Below are 16,628 nucleotides of genomic sequence, written 5' to 3'. Positions count from 1 at the left end.
GAAGCTGGGAAGCCCTTAGGAGATTATTATAATAATGCAGAGAGAGATGGTGGTAATAGGGGAGGTGGTGAGAGGTTATGAGAATTTGAATTTATTTAAATGTAGAACCCACGTAGCTTTCTCAGAAAGAAGATGAGATGTGTGAGAGAAAGAGAGGATCCAAGGAAGAGTCAAAGGGTGTTGGACCAGATAACTAGAAAAATGCAATTGCTGTTAACAAAGATGGGAAAGACTGTGGGTGGGGTGTGTTAGGTTGAGGACAAGATGAGGAATTCAGTTTTGGATATGGTATAAGTGCTCTCTTGCTTCCAGAACAAATGTAGCAATTTAAAACAATATAAAAGTGTTATCTCCCTGTTCTGGAGGCTGGAAGACTGGTGGGCTCAGCTGGTTCCTCTGGATCTCTCAAAGCTGGCCTGGGTTCTTATCTGGGAGCAGGAGCTTCTAAGCTCATTCAAGTTGTTGATTTACAAAAAAAAAATTTTTAATGTTTATTTTTTCTTGAGAGAGAGACAGAGTATGAGTGAGGGAGGAGCAGAGAGAGAGGGAGACACAGAATCTGAAGCAGGCTCCAGGCTCTGAGCGTTCAGCACAGAATACGACACGGGGCTCGAACTCACAAACTGCGAGATCATGACCTGAGCCGAAGTCGGACGCTTACCGACTGAGCCACCTAGGCACCCCCAAGTTGTTAATTTATGTCCATTTTATTTCTGGCTCTCAGCTGCGGTCTGCCCTTAGCTTCTAGAGGCTCTCTTCAGCCCTTACACGTATGTCCATCCGTCTCAGAGCCAGCACTAGCCTATTGAGTCCTTCCCATACTTGGGATCTCTCTGACTTCTTCTCTGCTGCACCTTTTCTGCTTCTGCCCACAGAAAGTTCTCTTCTTTTAAGGGTTCATGAGATTAGAATGGGTCTGCCTGAAAAATCCAGAATAATTTTCTTATTTTAAAGTCTGTAGCCTTACTTAAATTAGCAAAGACCCTTTTGCCATGTAACATAACTTATCACATGTTTTAGGGATTAGGATGTGGACATCTTGGCTGGGCTGTTTTGCCTACTTTAGGGTTGAAATATTTATTAGACACCCAGGTAGAAATGTTAATTAACCAGTGGCATGCATAGTGTAGCATTTGGAAAATAGGTCCAGACTATGGGTATAATTTTGGCACCTGTGTGCATAAAGAGTTTACGTAAAGCCATGAGAGTGGGTGCCAGTGGAGGAGTGAGTGCAGGTGGTGAGGACAAGAGGCCTTAGGACACCCTACGGCTGCCAGTATTGAAAGGTCTTGGAGCAGAGGTGAAACTAGCAAATAAGACTGAGAAGAGGGCCAGAGTTTGGAAGAACACAAAGAAGATGTGAATATGCTGGAAGTGAAGTTAAAGAAAAGGAAAAAAAAGAAGTTAACTGTGTCATAATAATATAAGGACTAGCTATCATATTTAGTTACATGGTAATCTGAAAGTTCTAGTTTGAACTTTCTAGAATGTTAAAAATGGAAACATACAATATTTTACACTTTGTCTTCTTTCACTCGGCATACTTTGAAATTCATCCATGTTGTGTGTATCAGTACGTTCTTTTTATTGCTGACTACTTTCTTTCTTTTTTTTTTTTTAATTTTTTTTAACGTTTATTTGTTTTTGAGACACAGAGAGACAGAGCATGAATGGGGAGGGTCAGAGACAGGGAGACACAGAATCCGAAACAGGCTCCAGGCTCTGAGCTGTCAGCACAGAGCCCGACGCGGGGCTTTAACTCACGGACCGTGAGATATGACCTGAGCCGAAGTCGGCTGCTTAACCGACTGAGCCACCCAGGCGCCCCAGTTGCTGAGTACTTTCTATTGTCTGGACATACCATAATGATTATCCATTCAGTAATTGATGGACATTCAGATTGTTTTCCAATTTTTGGCTATTAACAAAGCTACTAGGAATATAATACAAATCTTTATATGGACAGATTTTTCTTGCATAAATACCAAGGAATGGAATAGCTGGGTTACCTGGTAGGTGTAGCCTTAAGTTTTAAAGACACTATCAAACTATTTTCCAAAATAGTTGTACCATTCAATGATTCTGCCAGCAGTGTATCAGGGGTCTGTTCCTCTACATTCTCTGCACTACTTGGTATGGTTTAATTTTGGCGTTTCTAGTGGGTGTGGGGTACTTTCTCATTGAAGTTTCAGTTTGCATTTCTTTAATGATTAAATTATGTTGAATGTCTTTCCATGTGTGTATTTGCCATTTCTTTATTTTCTTTGGTGAAGGTCTGCTCAGATTTGTTCATCACCTGTCTTTTTTTATTGACTTGGTTTGTTTTCTGAATTTTGTGAGACAACATGTGTTCTAGATGCAAGTCCCTTATCGGGTACATTATTTGCAGGTATTTTTCCCACTCAGTGGCTTAAGCAGACGTTCTTCTTCTTCTTTTTTTTTTTTTTTAATGTTTATTCATTTTTAATAGAGACAGAACAGGAGCAGGGGGAGGGGCAGAGAGAGAGGGAGACACAGAATCCAAAGCAGGCTCCAGGCTCCAGCCCCAAGCTGTCAGCACAGAGCCCGACGCGGGGCTCGAACTTGTGAACTGCAAGATCATGACCTGAGCTGAAGTCAGATGGTAACTGACTAAGCCACTCAAGCGCTCCTTAAGCAGACATCTTAATTAAATGGTTAGTATATACATTTTTTAAATATGTTTTCTTCTAGAAGTTTTATATTTTCATCTTTCACATTTACCCTTTTGAGTTAATTTTTGCTTATGTGACTTATACATCAGAGTCCACTTATTCGAATTATAGATACCCAGTTTTTCTGGATCACTTGTGAGACAGACTGTTCTTTCTCCACTGAATTGCCTTTACCCACATTTGTTGAATCCCACTTGACCATATATATATTGGTCTCTTTTTGGAATCTGTTCTCTGTTGATCTGTTTGTCTGCTTTTACATTTTTTAAACTAGTATTCATTCATTCATTCATTCATTCATTCATTATTTATTTATGTGTGCGAGTGCATGAGTGTGAGAGAGGAATGGAGAGGGAGGGAGGGAGGGAGGGAGGGGGAGAGAGAGAGAGAGAGAGAGAGAGAGAGAGAGAGAGAGAGAGAGAGGGAATCTTAAGCAGACTCCATGCTCAACGCACAGCCCAACGTGGGGTTTGATTCCCACAATGCTGGGATCATGACATGAGCAGAAATCAATTCTTGGATGCTCAACTGACTGAGCCACCTAGGTGCCCCTGTCTTTTACATTTAATACCACACTATCTTGATTACTGTAGCTTTATAATAACCAGTTAGGTCAGGTAGGATCCACTTTCCAACTTTGTTCTTCTCTTTCAAAGTCATTTTGACTATTCTAGGTTCAGTTTTTATGTGAGTTTTAGAATCAGATTGTCAAGTTGTTGAAATAAAACTGCCTGTATTTTGATTCAAACTGCATTGAATCTACAAATCATTTTGAGGGAGAATTAATGTCTTTAACAATATTGACTCTTCTGATTCACGAACACAGTATATCTCTTTAATGTATTTTAATCTCAGTAACAAGTATACAGGTTTTATAAATCTTTTTTCAGCTCTGTTCCTAAATGTTTGATGTTTTTTGGTGCTGTTATAATCTTTTTTAAGGTGTAAATTTCTGATTGTTTCTTACTAGTGTATAGAAATACATTTTTGTAGTTTTGTATGTTTATGTGGTGTCCTGCAAACTTGCTGAAAATTCTTATTTCCAGTAGCTTATTGATTCCGTGGGATTTTCTTCATAGATGATCAGGCCAACTACAAATAAGACAGTTGTACTTCATCCTTTCTGGTCTGGATGCCCCGTATTTCTTATTATATTGTTAACTACAAGTGGTGAGAGTGAGCATCTTTGCTTTATTCTTGAAATTAGGGGGAAAGTAATCTTCTAACATTGTATATGATGTTGAAGTTTACTTCTGTTCCTAGTTTGTGGAGTTTTTAATTGGCCATGGATATTAGATTTTGTCAAATAATTTTTCTATATATTTTAATAGATACATTAATATGATGGATGTTTTTCTTTTTTTAATCTGTTAATATGATGAAGTACATTCATTGGTTGATTTTTTTTTCCTGCTGTTAAGCCAGATAAATGCCACTTTGTCTTGATATATTACCAGTTGTGTACATTACTGAATTCAGATTTTTGAAATGTGAAGACATTTTTGCATCTGCATTCATGAGAGATACTGGCCTATAGTTTTTTTTGTAGAATGTCTTTGGATTTGGTTAAAAAATAATGCTAGACTCAGAATGAGTTGCCAAATGTTCACTCTTGTTCAGTTTTCTGGAAGAGTTTGTCTAAATTTGGTATTATTTCTTAGTGTTTTATAGAGTTTCCTCTTTTTTTTTTTTTTTTTTAAGTTTGTTTATTTTGAGAGGGGGTAGGTGGGGGGGAGGGAGGTGGGGAGAGGGAGAGAGAGAATTCCAAGCTGTCAGTGTGGAGCCTGATGCAGGGCTCAAACTCACGAACCATGAGATCATGATGAACCATGAGATCATGACGTGAACCAAGATCAAGTCGGACGCTTAACTGACTGAGCCCCCTGGCTGCCCCTGGTAGAATTCTGAAGCCATCTGGGCATAGAGTTTTTCTTGGGAAGTTTTTTTAAAACTATAATTCCATTTCTTTAATAGATAGAGAACTATTTAGGCTGTTCTTCTTGAGGTACTTTTGGCAGTTTGTATCTTTTTTTTCTAATCCAGGCTGGATAGAGGTTTATGAAGTTTATTGATCTTAAATTATTAGCTTTTGGAATCTGATTTTTTTTTTTTTCTAATGATCTTAAGGTTTTGTATTTTAGTTTTTAGTAGTTTTAGGTTTTTATTTTCTGTTCTGATTTTATTTTTTCCTTCCTACTGCTTGGTTTGGCTTTACTTCATTCTTTTTTTTTCTAATTTTTTAAGGTATAAGATGATTTAATTTATTTGAGGCCTTTTTTTGATATAGCAGTTCAAAAAAATAAACTTAAAAAAATTTTTTTTGACATTTATTTATTTTCAAGAGACAGAGACACATTGTGAATGGGGGAGGGGCAGAGAGAGGGAGGAGGACAGAATCTGAAGCAGGCTCCGGGCTCCCGTCAGTGCAGAGCCCAACGCGAGGCTCCAACCCACTAACTGTGAGATCATGACCTGAACTGAAGTCAGATGCTTACCCGGCTGAGCCACCCAGGCACTCCCCCCTCAAAATAATAAACTTAAATTAATTTTTTTGATTTTTTAAATTAAATTTTTAGTAAGAATGGAATCATACTTTCTAGTGTAGAATCTACAAATAATACCTGTTTTGCACTGACATTTTTATAAAGGAACTTTGGAAGTTTCCATGCATAAAAATTAAGGAATAGATAAATGGGTAGATTTAAATGCCGTGTGGGTGGGGAAATTTTGCCTTGCAATCTAGTGGCAGACAAATAGCTCTTTTCTTTTTTTTAATGCAGCTTATTTGAATTTAAATCAAAACAAAAGCGGTTCATCCATTTTTTTTCAAATCCCCCAGTGCCTCCCTTGCCTCTGACAATACCCACATTTATTTTTTAGAGCAGTTTTAGAATCGCAGCAAAATTGAGTGGAAATTACAGAGATTTCCAGTGTACCCTCTGTCCCATATTCATCTTCCCCCACTATCAGAGTGATACATTTATTATAATATGTGAATCTACACTGAAACACCATTATTGCCCAAAGTCCATAGTTGATATTGGGGTTCACTCTTGGTGTTGTATGTTTGGTTCTGTGAGTAACTATTTGAGGACACGTATCCATCACTATAGTATCCTACAAAACTTTTACTCCCCTGAAACTTCTCAGTGTTCTGCCAATTTATTTCTCCTTCCTTTCAAACCCCAACAACCACTAGTCTTTTTAGTGGTCGCCGTAGTTTAACTTTTCCAAAATGTCGTATAAAATTGGAATCACACAGTGTGTAGCTTATTCATATTGACTTCTTTCATGTGGTTTTATGCTTTAAAGTTTCCTCCACGTCTTTTTCTTAATATTTTTAAGATGTTATTTTTTTTTAGAGTAGTTGCAGGTCCAGAGCAAAATTGAGAGGAAGGTACTAGGATATCCCGTATATCCCTTTTTTCCCTATTCCCACACATTTATAGCCTCCCCTGTTATCAACATCCTTCAGAAAAGTGGTAAATTTGTTACTGCTGGTGAACCTACATTGACTCTTAATTATCACCCAAAGTTCATAGTTGATGTTAGGATTCACTCTTGGTGTTGTGTGTTCTATGGGTTGGACAAACGTATGGTGACACACGTATCCACTATGATAGGATCATACAGCATAGTTTCACTGCCCTAAAAAGTCCTGTTTTCCAGCTATTCATCCCTCCCACCCTCTCTAGCCCCTGGCAACCACTGATCTTTTCACCGTGTCCATAATTTTGACTTTTTCAAAATGTCGTAAGTTGGAATCATAGTATGTAGCCTTTTTGGACTGGCTTTTTTCACTTAGTAATATGAATGTAAGATTCTTCTATATCTTTTTGAGGCTTGATAACTGATTTCTTTCTAGGACTGAATAATAAGCCATTGACTGGATATACCAGTTTGTTTATCCAAAAGGACATCTTGGTTGCTTCCAGGTTTTGGCAATTATGAGTAAAGCTGCTATAAACATCTGTGTGCAGGTTTTTGTGTCGATGTAATTTTTCACTTCTTCTGGGTAAATACCAAGGAATGTAATTGTGGGATAATACAGTGTAGGAGTATGTTGAATTTTGTAGGAAACAGCCGAACTGTTTTCTAAAGTGGCTGAATCATTTGGCATTTCCACCAACAATGAGTTGAGAGTTCCTTTTTCTCTACGTTCTCTCCAGCGTCTGGTGCTGTTGGTTTTTTGGATATTGGCCATCCTAATAGGTGTAGAGTGGCATGTCATTGTTTAAATTTTCATTTCTCTGCTGCCATAGGATGTGGAGTTTCTTTTCTTGTGCTTACTTGCTATCTGTATATCGTCTTTGGTGAGGTTTCAGAATTTCTGGTCCTTTTAAAAATCAGTTCATTTGCTATTGTTTTATGAAGGATTCTTTATATATTTTAGATAAGTCTTCTTATCAGGTATGTCCTTTTTTTTATAAGTGTATTTATTTGTTTTGAGAGAGAGTGCATGCACGTGCACAAGTGTGAGAGGGGTAGAGAGAGGGGAGAGAGAGAATCCCAAGCAGGTTCTGTGCTGTCAGCACAGGGCCTGACACCGGGCTTAATGCCACAAACTATGAGATCACAGCCTGAGCTGAAACCAAGAGTCAGACACTTAACTGACTGAGCCTCCCAGGCACCCTCTTTTTTTTTAATTTGAGTACAGCTGACACACTATGTTAGATTAGTTTCAGCTGTACAACATAGTGATTCAACAACTCTATATATCATGTTACGCTCACCACAAGTGTAGTTACCATCTATCACCATATAATAGTCCCGAAAATGCCATCGACTGTATGCCCTATGCTGTATCTTTTAACTCCTATAACTTATTCCTTCCATAATTGGAAGCGTGTGTTTCCCACTCTCCTTTATGCATTTTGCTCATCCCCCCCATACCCTTCTTCTCTTGCAACCATCATTTTGTTCCTTGTATTCATTAGGTCTGATTCTGCTTTTTGCTTGTTGATTCATTTGTTTTTTAGATTCTACACGTAAGGAAATCATATGGTATTTGTATTTGTCTGACTTATTTCACTTAGTGTAATACCCTAGGTTAATTCCTGTTGCAAATGGCAAGATCTCATCCTTTTATATGGCTGCACAATACTCTGTTGTGTATTCCATCGCATTCCATATATATATAATCACATCTTCTTTATTCAGCCATCAGTGGACGCTTGATAGCTTCTGTACTTTGGCTATTGTAAATAAAGCTGCTGTAAGAATAGAATGTGCATGTGTCTTTTCAGATTAGTGTGTTTGTTTTCTTTGGGTAGCAAATACCCAGTAGTGGAATTATTGGATCATATGGTATTTCTATTTTTATATTTTTTTGAGGAATAGAAAACTTTATTGCATGTAAATAAAAGGGTTATTTAGTTATCTTCTGAATTCTATTTTTAGTTTGTCAAGGAACTTCCATACTATCTTCCACTGTGGCTGTAACAATTTACATTCTTAACAACAGTGCACAAAGATCCCTTTTTCTCCACATCTTTGTCAACACTTGTTTATCGTCTTTTTGATTTTAGCCATTCTGATGGGTGTGAGGTGATACTGTTTTGATTTGCATATTTGTCATGATTAGTGATATTTGGCATCTTTTCACGTGTGTGTCTGCCATCTGTATGTCTTCTTTTAAAAATGTTTATTCAGGTCCTCTTGTCCATTTTGCAGTCACTTTTTTTTTTTTTTTTAAATTTTTTTTTCAACATTTATTTATTTTTGGGACAGAGAGAGACAGAGCATGAACGGGGGAGGGGCAGAGAGAGAGGGAGACACAGAATCGGAAACAGGCTCCAGGCTCTGAGCCATCAGCCCAGAGCCTGACGCGGGGCTCGAACTCACGGACCGCGAGATCGTGACCTGGCTGAAGTCGGACGCTTAACCGACTGCACCACCCAGGCGCCCCTGCAGTCACTTTTATTTTGTGTTCAGTTGTATAAATTCTTAACATATTTTGGATATTAACCCTTTGTCAGATATATCATTAACAGATACCTACTCTTTTTTTTTTTTTTTTTTTAATGTTTATTTATTTTTTGAGAGAGTGTGAGCAGGGGAGGGGCAGAGAGAGAGGGGGACAGAGGATCTGAAGCAGGCTCTGCACCGATAGCAGTGAGCCTGATGCAGGGATGGAACTCAGGAACCATAAGATGATGACCCTAGCTGAAGTCAGAAGCTCAACCAACTGAGCCACCCCTCTGATCCAGCAGATACCTACTCTTCCGCAGTGGGTTGCCTTTTTGTTTTGTTGATGATTTCCTTTGCTGTGCAAAACTTTTATTTTGATGTAGCCCTGACAGTTTATTTTTTCTTTTATTTTCCTTGCCTGGGGAGACATATTTAGAAAAGTGTTTCTATGGCCAGTGTTAAAGATGTTTTTCGTCTAGGTTTTCGTCCTGGTTTCAGGTCTCACATTTAGGCTTATTTTTAGGTATGGTGTAAGAAAGTGGTCCAGTTTCATCCTTTTGCATGTCACTGTCCAGTTTCAGCACCATTTATTGAAGCGACTTTCTTTTCCCCATTGTATGTATATTCTTGACTTCCTTTGTCATGGAGTTAATTGACCACATAAACACAAGTGTGGGTTTATTTCTGTGTCCCCTGTTTTGTTGATGTATGTGCCTGTTTTTGTTCAGCATTGTAGTGTTGTGATTATGACAGCTTTGGTAGTGTATCTTGAGATCTGGAATTGTGAAACTTCCAGCTTTGTTCTTCTTTTTCAAGATTGCTTGGGCTATTTGGGGTATTTGTGTTTCAATATGGATGTTGGTATTATTCTAGTTTTGTGAAAAATGTCAAGTATGTCTTCTTTAAGTATTTTCTCAGCCTGTGGCTGATGTTTTCATTTTCTGGATGATGTCTTTGGTAGAGCAAAAGTTTATTTTATTTCATTACTAGTTTTTAAAATGTTTATTTAATTTTGAAGGAGAGAGAGAGAAAGAGCATGGCTGGGGGAGGGGCAGAGAGAGAGGGAGACACAGAATCTGAAGCAGGCTTCAGGCTCCGAGTTGTCAGCACTGAGCCCAATGTGGGACTCTAACTCACAAACCTCAGGACCATGACCTGAGCCGAAGTCGGACACTCAACCGACTGAGCCACTCAGGAGCCCCAAACAAAAGTTTTTAATTTTAATGAAGTTCGGCTTACCATTTTTTTCTTTCATGGATTGTGTTTTTGGTGTTATATCTGAAAAGTCATTGCCAAACCTAAGGTTATCCTATTTTCTCCTATGTTATCTTTTAGGAGTTTTGTAGTTCTGTGTTTTACATTTAGATCTGTGATCAATTTTGAGTTAATTTTTGTGAAGGGTGTAAATGAATTTATGTCTAGATTCATTTTTTGCATGGGGATAACCAGTTCTAGCCCTAGTTGTTGAAAAGCTTGTGTTTGTTCCATTGTAGTGCTTTTGCACCTTTATCAAAGGTTAGTTGACTGTAGTTATGTGGGTCTGTTTCTGAAGTTTTTTTTTAATCAGTTCCATTGATCTGTTTGTCTATTCTTTCAACAGCACTACACTATCTTAATTACTGGAGGGTTTTTTTTTTTTTTTTTTTTTTTTAGTTGCTGTAGCTTTTAAGCAAGTCTGAAATTGAGTAATGTCACTACTCCAGCTTTATTCTTGTCCTTCACTTTTGTGTTGGCTATCCTGTATCTTTTTACCTTTTCGTATGTGCCTTAGCATCAATTTGTCAGTATCTGCAAAAATTGGCTGGGATTTTGATTGAAATTGTATTGAATCTATAGATCAATTTGGAGGAACTGACATCTTGACCATATTAAGTTTTGCTGTCTATGAAGTTGGGATATCTCTTCATTTATATAGTTCTTTAATTTTGTTTATACAAGTTTTGTTGCTTTTCTCATGTAGACCTCATACATATTGTTAGATTAAAACTTTAAGTATTTAATTTTTGGAGGTGCTTTTATACATGGTATTGTGTTTTTAATTCAAAATTCCACTTGTTCCTTGTGAGTATATGTGAAAGCAGTTTCTCTCTTTCATTTAACCTTGGTTTTGCAGTCTTTACGTAATTGTTTATTAGTTCCAGGAATTTTTTGGTCAGTAATTTTGGATTTTCTACATGGACAGCCATGTTCTCTATGAAAAACCACACTTTCACTTCTTCCTTCTCAATCAGTTTATATTTTATTTCCTTTTCTTGTCTTTTTACATAAACTAGGACTTCCAGTATGATGTTGTAATGGAGTGGTTCCTGATATTAGTGGGAAACCTAGTTTCTCACCATTAAGCATGATGTTAGCTGTAAGTTAACCAACTTTACCAAGTTGAGGAAGTTCCCCTTTTATTCCTAGTTTTCTGAGAGTTTTTAAACTTCACCCATTGTGAATGGGTATTGTACTTTGTCACATGCTTTTTCTGCAACCCGCAGGGGAGGGGCAGAGAGAGAGGGAGACACAGAATCTGAAACAGAGCTCAATGCAGGGCTCGAACTCACGGACTGTGAGATCGTAACCTGAGCCAAAGTTGGACGCTTAACTGACTGAGCCCCCCATGCGCCCCTTTTCTACAACTGTTGATATGATGTATGATTTTTTTTATCTTGTTGATGTGATGGATTACATTAATTTGTTTGAAGATTATTTATTTTGAGAGAGAAGGAGAATGTGCATGATCAGGGGAAGGGGAGACAGAGAATCCCAAGCAGGCTCCCTGTTGTCAGTGCAGAGCCTGAAGCTGGGCTCAGTCCCACGAACCGTAAGATCCTGTCTCGGGGCTCCATCTCATGACCATGAGATTATGACCTGAGCTGAAATCAAGAGTCAGGTGCTTAACCAACTAAGCAACCCAGGTACCCCTCCATTCATTGATATTTAATCAATGAGTGTCTTCATATTTAAAGTGTTTCTTGTAGATAGCCTATAAATGAGTCTTTTTTTTAAGTTTTTTAAAAATGTTTTTATTTATTTTTGAGTGACAGATAGAGAGTAAGAGAGAGAGAGAGAGAGAGAGCGAGCACCAGTGGCCAGAGACAGAGGGAGACACAGAATCCAAAGCAGGCTCCAGGCTCTGAGCTGTCAGCACAGAGCCCGACATGGGGCTCAAACCTGTGATCTGTGAGATCATGACCTGAGCCAAAATCAGACGCTCAACCAACTGAGCCACCCAGATGCCCCATAAATGAGTCTTGTTTTTGATCAGTTCTTTTAATTGGTATATTTAAACTATTTATGTTTAAGGTAATTATTGATACAGTTAGGTTAATATTTCCCAGATTTGTAACTGTTTTCTATTTGTTGCTCTAGATCTTTGGTACTGTTTTTGTCTTCCAAATGTTTTCTACTTATCAGGGTTTTTGTTTTTCTTTCAGTTTAAAAAATTGTTTTTAGTGTTAATTTTGATAGAGAAACAGAGTGTGAGTGGGCAAGGGGCAGAGAGAGAGGGAGACACAGAATCCAGAGCAGGCTCCAGGCTCTGAGCTGGTCAGTACCTCATTAATGGCAGAATGCCCTCCCCCCCCCCCCCCACTTTTAAAAAATGTTTTAATTTTATATTTGAGAGAGAGAGAGAGAGAGAAGAGGGGCAGAGAGAGAGGGAGACAGAATCTGAAGCAGGCTCCAGGCTCAGAGCTGTCAGCACAGAGCCTGATGAGGGGCTCGAACTCAAGAACCGTGAGATCATGACCTGAGCCAGAGTCAGATGCTTAACCGACTGAGCCACCCAGGTGTCCCATAATGGCCTTTCTTCTTGCCAGGCTTCTTTGAGGGAGCCATTCTGCCGGGCCCTGGTTGGAAAGGGAAGAGCGGATATATTGTGGGAGAGGGAAAGCAGCAGAGCAAGTACAACTTCCCCGTTATCTGTCAGCGAGAGGAAGGGGAGAGGTGACCCTCCTCCTAAGGATTTTGAGTTTTTTTTAAATGGTTCCATTTTCTTTCATTTCTTAATATATCAATTATACTTTTTTCATAGTTGCTCTACTGTTTGCAGTATATATAAATATAGAACTAATCCAAGTTCACTTTCAAATTATTCTACACCACTTCACAGTTAGTACCTGTACCTTATAATGACAAAATATTCCTAAATTCCTCCCTCCCATCTTTTCTGTAAATGCTGTCATTCATTTCAGTTATACAGAAGCACATGTAAGCGTATATGTGCTTAAGACTATACAAACATATTGTTGCTATCATTACTTTGAACACTGTTAGATCAAGTAAGTTTAAGAAAAATCAGAGTTTTAATTTTACCTTCGTTGATTCATTCTCTGATGCTCTTCTTTATATAAATCCAAATGTCTGAGCTGTATCATTTCCTTCTCTCTGAAGAATTTTTCACATTTCCTGCAAGGTAGACCTGTGGTAACAACTTCCCTCAATTTCTGTTTGTTTGAGAAAGTCTTTGTTTTCACTTTTGAAGGATGATTTTGCAGTGTACAGAATGCTAGGTCTTTTCCCCCTCTCAACACATTATTTCATATCATTCTCTTCTTGGTTGTATTATTTCTGAGAAGTCAGATGTAATTCTTATCTTTGCTACTTCATGGATAAGGCTTTTTCCCCTTCCAGCTTCTTTCAGTACGTGTGTGTGTGTGTGTGTGTGTGTGTGTGTGTGTGTGTGTGTATTATCTCTGATTTCTTGTAGTTTGTGATATACATACCTAGGTGTATTTTTTTGACACGTGTCTTACTTGGTAGTCTCAGAGCTTCCTGGATTTGTGGTATGGTTTCTGACACTAATTTGGGAAATTTGTAGTCTTTTTTGATTGAAATATTGCATCTCTGTTCTCCTGTCCCCTCCCGTAAGTTCCCCTCCTCTCCCCTCCCCCCCTCTTCTCTTCCCATCTCTTCTGTCCTCTTAAGTTTTTTTACATGCTGGACCAGAATCCCAGAAGTGTTAATATAGGCATTTAATACTACAGACTTTGTTCTAAGCACTACTCATGAATTTTGGTATGTTGTATTTTCGTTTTTATTGAGTTGAACAATACCTTGTGGTTTCCTTTTGATTTCTCATTGATCCATGTGTTATTTACAAGTAGATTATTTACTTTTGAAACATTTGGAAACTTTTCACATATTTTTTTATACTGATTTCTAATATCTTTGTGTTATATAATTTCTTTTAAGTTTTTTTTTTTAATTTTTTTTTTTTCCAACATTTATTTATTTTTTTGGGGACAGAGAGAGACAGAGCATGAACGGGGGAGGGGCAGAGAGAGAGGGAGACACAGAATCGGAAACAGGCTCCAGGCTCCGAGCCATCAGCCCAGAGCCCGACGCGGGGCTCGAACTCACGGACCGCGAGATCGTGACCTGGCTGAAGTCGGACGCTTAACCGACTGCGCTACCCAGGCGCCCCTTAAGTTTTTTAAGATTAAAAAAAATGACACACAATATGGATTATTGTGTGTAATGTCCTGTGTGCTTTTAAAAAGAATGTGTATTCACTCTGCTCCTCGTATATGGAGTTTTTCTATAAATGTGAGGTCAAGTTGATTTATACTGTTTAAGGTCTCCATATGCTTACTTATATTTTCTGTGTACTTGTTCAATTACTGAGAAGAGGCTTTGGATCTCTCTTACTGTAGTTATGGATTTTATTATTTTTCCCCTTTTCTTTTTCTGTCAGTTTTAATTTATTTTGAAGGTCTCTTATTAGGTGCAAAAGCGTTTAGGATTTTTTATCCTCTTGATAAATAGGTCTCTTTATCCTGGTAATATTCCTTGTTCTGAAATTTATTTTGTTTGTACTAATGTTGTGAATTCAGCCTTCTTTTATTTAGTGTTAAATTGATATTTCTTTTCCCACACTTGCACTTTTGATATCTTTGTGTCTTTATATTTACATTAAAAAAAAAGTTTATTTATTTACTTTGAGAGAGAGAGAGCAAGCAGAGGAGGGACAGAGAGACGGAGAGAGAGCATCCCAGGCAGGCTCTGCACTGTCAGTGCAGACCCCGTCGCGGGGCACAATCTCAGGAACTGTGGAATCGTGGACTGAGCCATAATCAAGGGTCTGACACTCCCCTAACTGAGCCACCCTTAAAGTGGTTTTCTTTTTTTTTTAATTTTTTTTTTCAACGTTTATTTATTTTTGGGACAGAGAGAGACAGAGCATGAACGGGGGAGGGGCAGAGAGAGAGGGAGACACAGAATCGGAAGCAGGCTCCAGGCTCTGAGCCATCAGCCCAGAGCCTGACGCGGGGCTCGAACCCACAGGCCGCGAGATCGTGACCTGGCTGAAGTCGGATGTTTAACCGACTGTGCCACCCAGGCGCCCCAAAGTGGTTTTCTTATAGGCAGCATATAGTCTTGAGTTTCTTTTTTCAGTGTTCTAATCTCTGCCTTTCACTGGAGTGTTTACTTAATTACCATATGATTATTGATATTCTTGTATTTAAAGCTATCATTTGCTAATCCTTATTATTGGCCTGTTTCATCTTTTTTTTCTGTCTTTGTCATTGAATATTTTTTATGATTCCATTTTGGCTGCTTAGTAATGATTCTTTGTTATTTTATTTATTGATCGCTTTGGGGTTTATGTCATACATGTTTTAATTTATCAAAATCTGCCTTCAAATGATATTATGCCATTTCACATATTGTGTAAGCATATACAATTCAGGGTTGCCTGGGTGGCTCAGTCAGTTGAGTGTTTGACTCTTAATTTGGGCTCCCAGGCATGGGATTGAGCCCTGGGTCTGGCTCTGCACTGAGTGTAGAGTCTACATAAGATTTTCTCTCTCCTTCTGCCCCTCTCCCCTGCTTATGCATGTACATGTGTTTTTTCTCTCTCTCAAGAAACTTGTAATTCTACCTTTTTTGGTTCTGTGCTATTTTTGTCATATTTAAAATTTATATATGTATTATTAAACCTCACAATTGTTACTAATTTTACTCTAAGCCTTCAGTTATAAAGAGATTAAATATTTAAAAAGTCTTTTTTCCCCCCAAAACTTTATTTATTTATCTTGAGATAGCATAAGCATGGGAGGGGCAGAGAGAGGGAGAGAGAGAGCATCCCTGAAATCAAGAGTCAGTCGTTTAACTGACTGAGCTCTCCAGGCACCCCGAAGAAGTCTTTTATATTTACCCATGTAATTACTGTTTCTAGTGTTCCTAATTACTTTGTGTAGATCCACATTTCTTTTGTTGTTTTCTTTCTGCCTAAAAGACAGCCTTTAGCATTTATTGTAGTCTTGCTTTGCTGATTAGTTCTTTTAGCTTTTTTTGTTTGTTTGTTTGTTTGTTTGTTTGTTTAAAATCTGGAAGGCAATTAAAGTTGACCTTTGAAGAGTGTAGTGGTTAGGACCCCCCGCATAGTACAAAATCTGCATATAATTTTTGACTTCCCTAAAACTTAACTTCTAATAGTCTGCTGTTGACCTAGAAGTTTTACTGATAACGTAAACAGTCAATTAACACATATTTTGTATATGTATTATATACTGTGTTCTCACAATAATATAAGGTGGGGAAAAGAAAATGTTTTTAAGAAAGTGATATGGAAAAGCAAATACATTCACAGTGGTGTTTTGTATTTATTGAAAAAATTGTATAAATGAAGTCATACAGTTGAAACTGGTGTTGTTTAAGGGTCAGCTATATATTTTGCCTTTGCTTTTGAAAAAATATTTTAGCTTGGTATAGAATTCTAGGTTAAAAGTTTTTTTTTTTTTTTTTTTTTTAAGTTCATGTATGTTGAGAAAGAGAAAGAAAGTATGCACAAGTGGGGGAAGAGCAGAGAGACAGGGAGAGAGAGAATCCCAAGCAGGCTCCCTGCTGTCAGTGCAGAGCCTGATGCTGGGCTGCAGCTCACAAACTGTAAGATCATGACCTGAGCTGAAAATCAAGAGGCAGATGCTTAACCAACTGAGCCATGCAGGTGGCCCTGTTTCTTTGGTCTTTGAAAATTTTTTATTTACTCTTGTTTTCTAACTTGCATTATTTCCATGAGAAATCTGTTTTCAT

General features: G+C 38.0%; 1 protein-coding gene across 16 annotated transcripts in view; it reads left to right on the top strand.

Moving 5' to 3' along the window:
- Positions 1 to 16,628, top strand: part of MLLT10 (MLLT10 histone lysine methyltransferase DOT1L cofactor) — a 241,101-nt gene that overhangs the window by 143,735 nt on the left and 80,738 nt on the right. The window lies entirely within an intron of this gene.

The sequence above is a fragment of the Puma concolor genome, chromosome B4, assembly GCF_028749965.1.
Source record: "Puma concolor isolate L17-30 chromosome B4, mPumCon1.1.hap2, whole genome shotgun sequence".
NCBI classification, from domain to species: Eukaryota; Metazoa; Chordata; class Mammalia; order Carnivora; family Felidae; genus Puma; species Puma concolor.
This window is presented reverse-complemented; position numbering and strand designations above follow the sequence as displayed.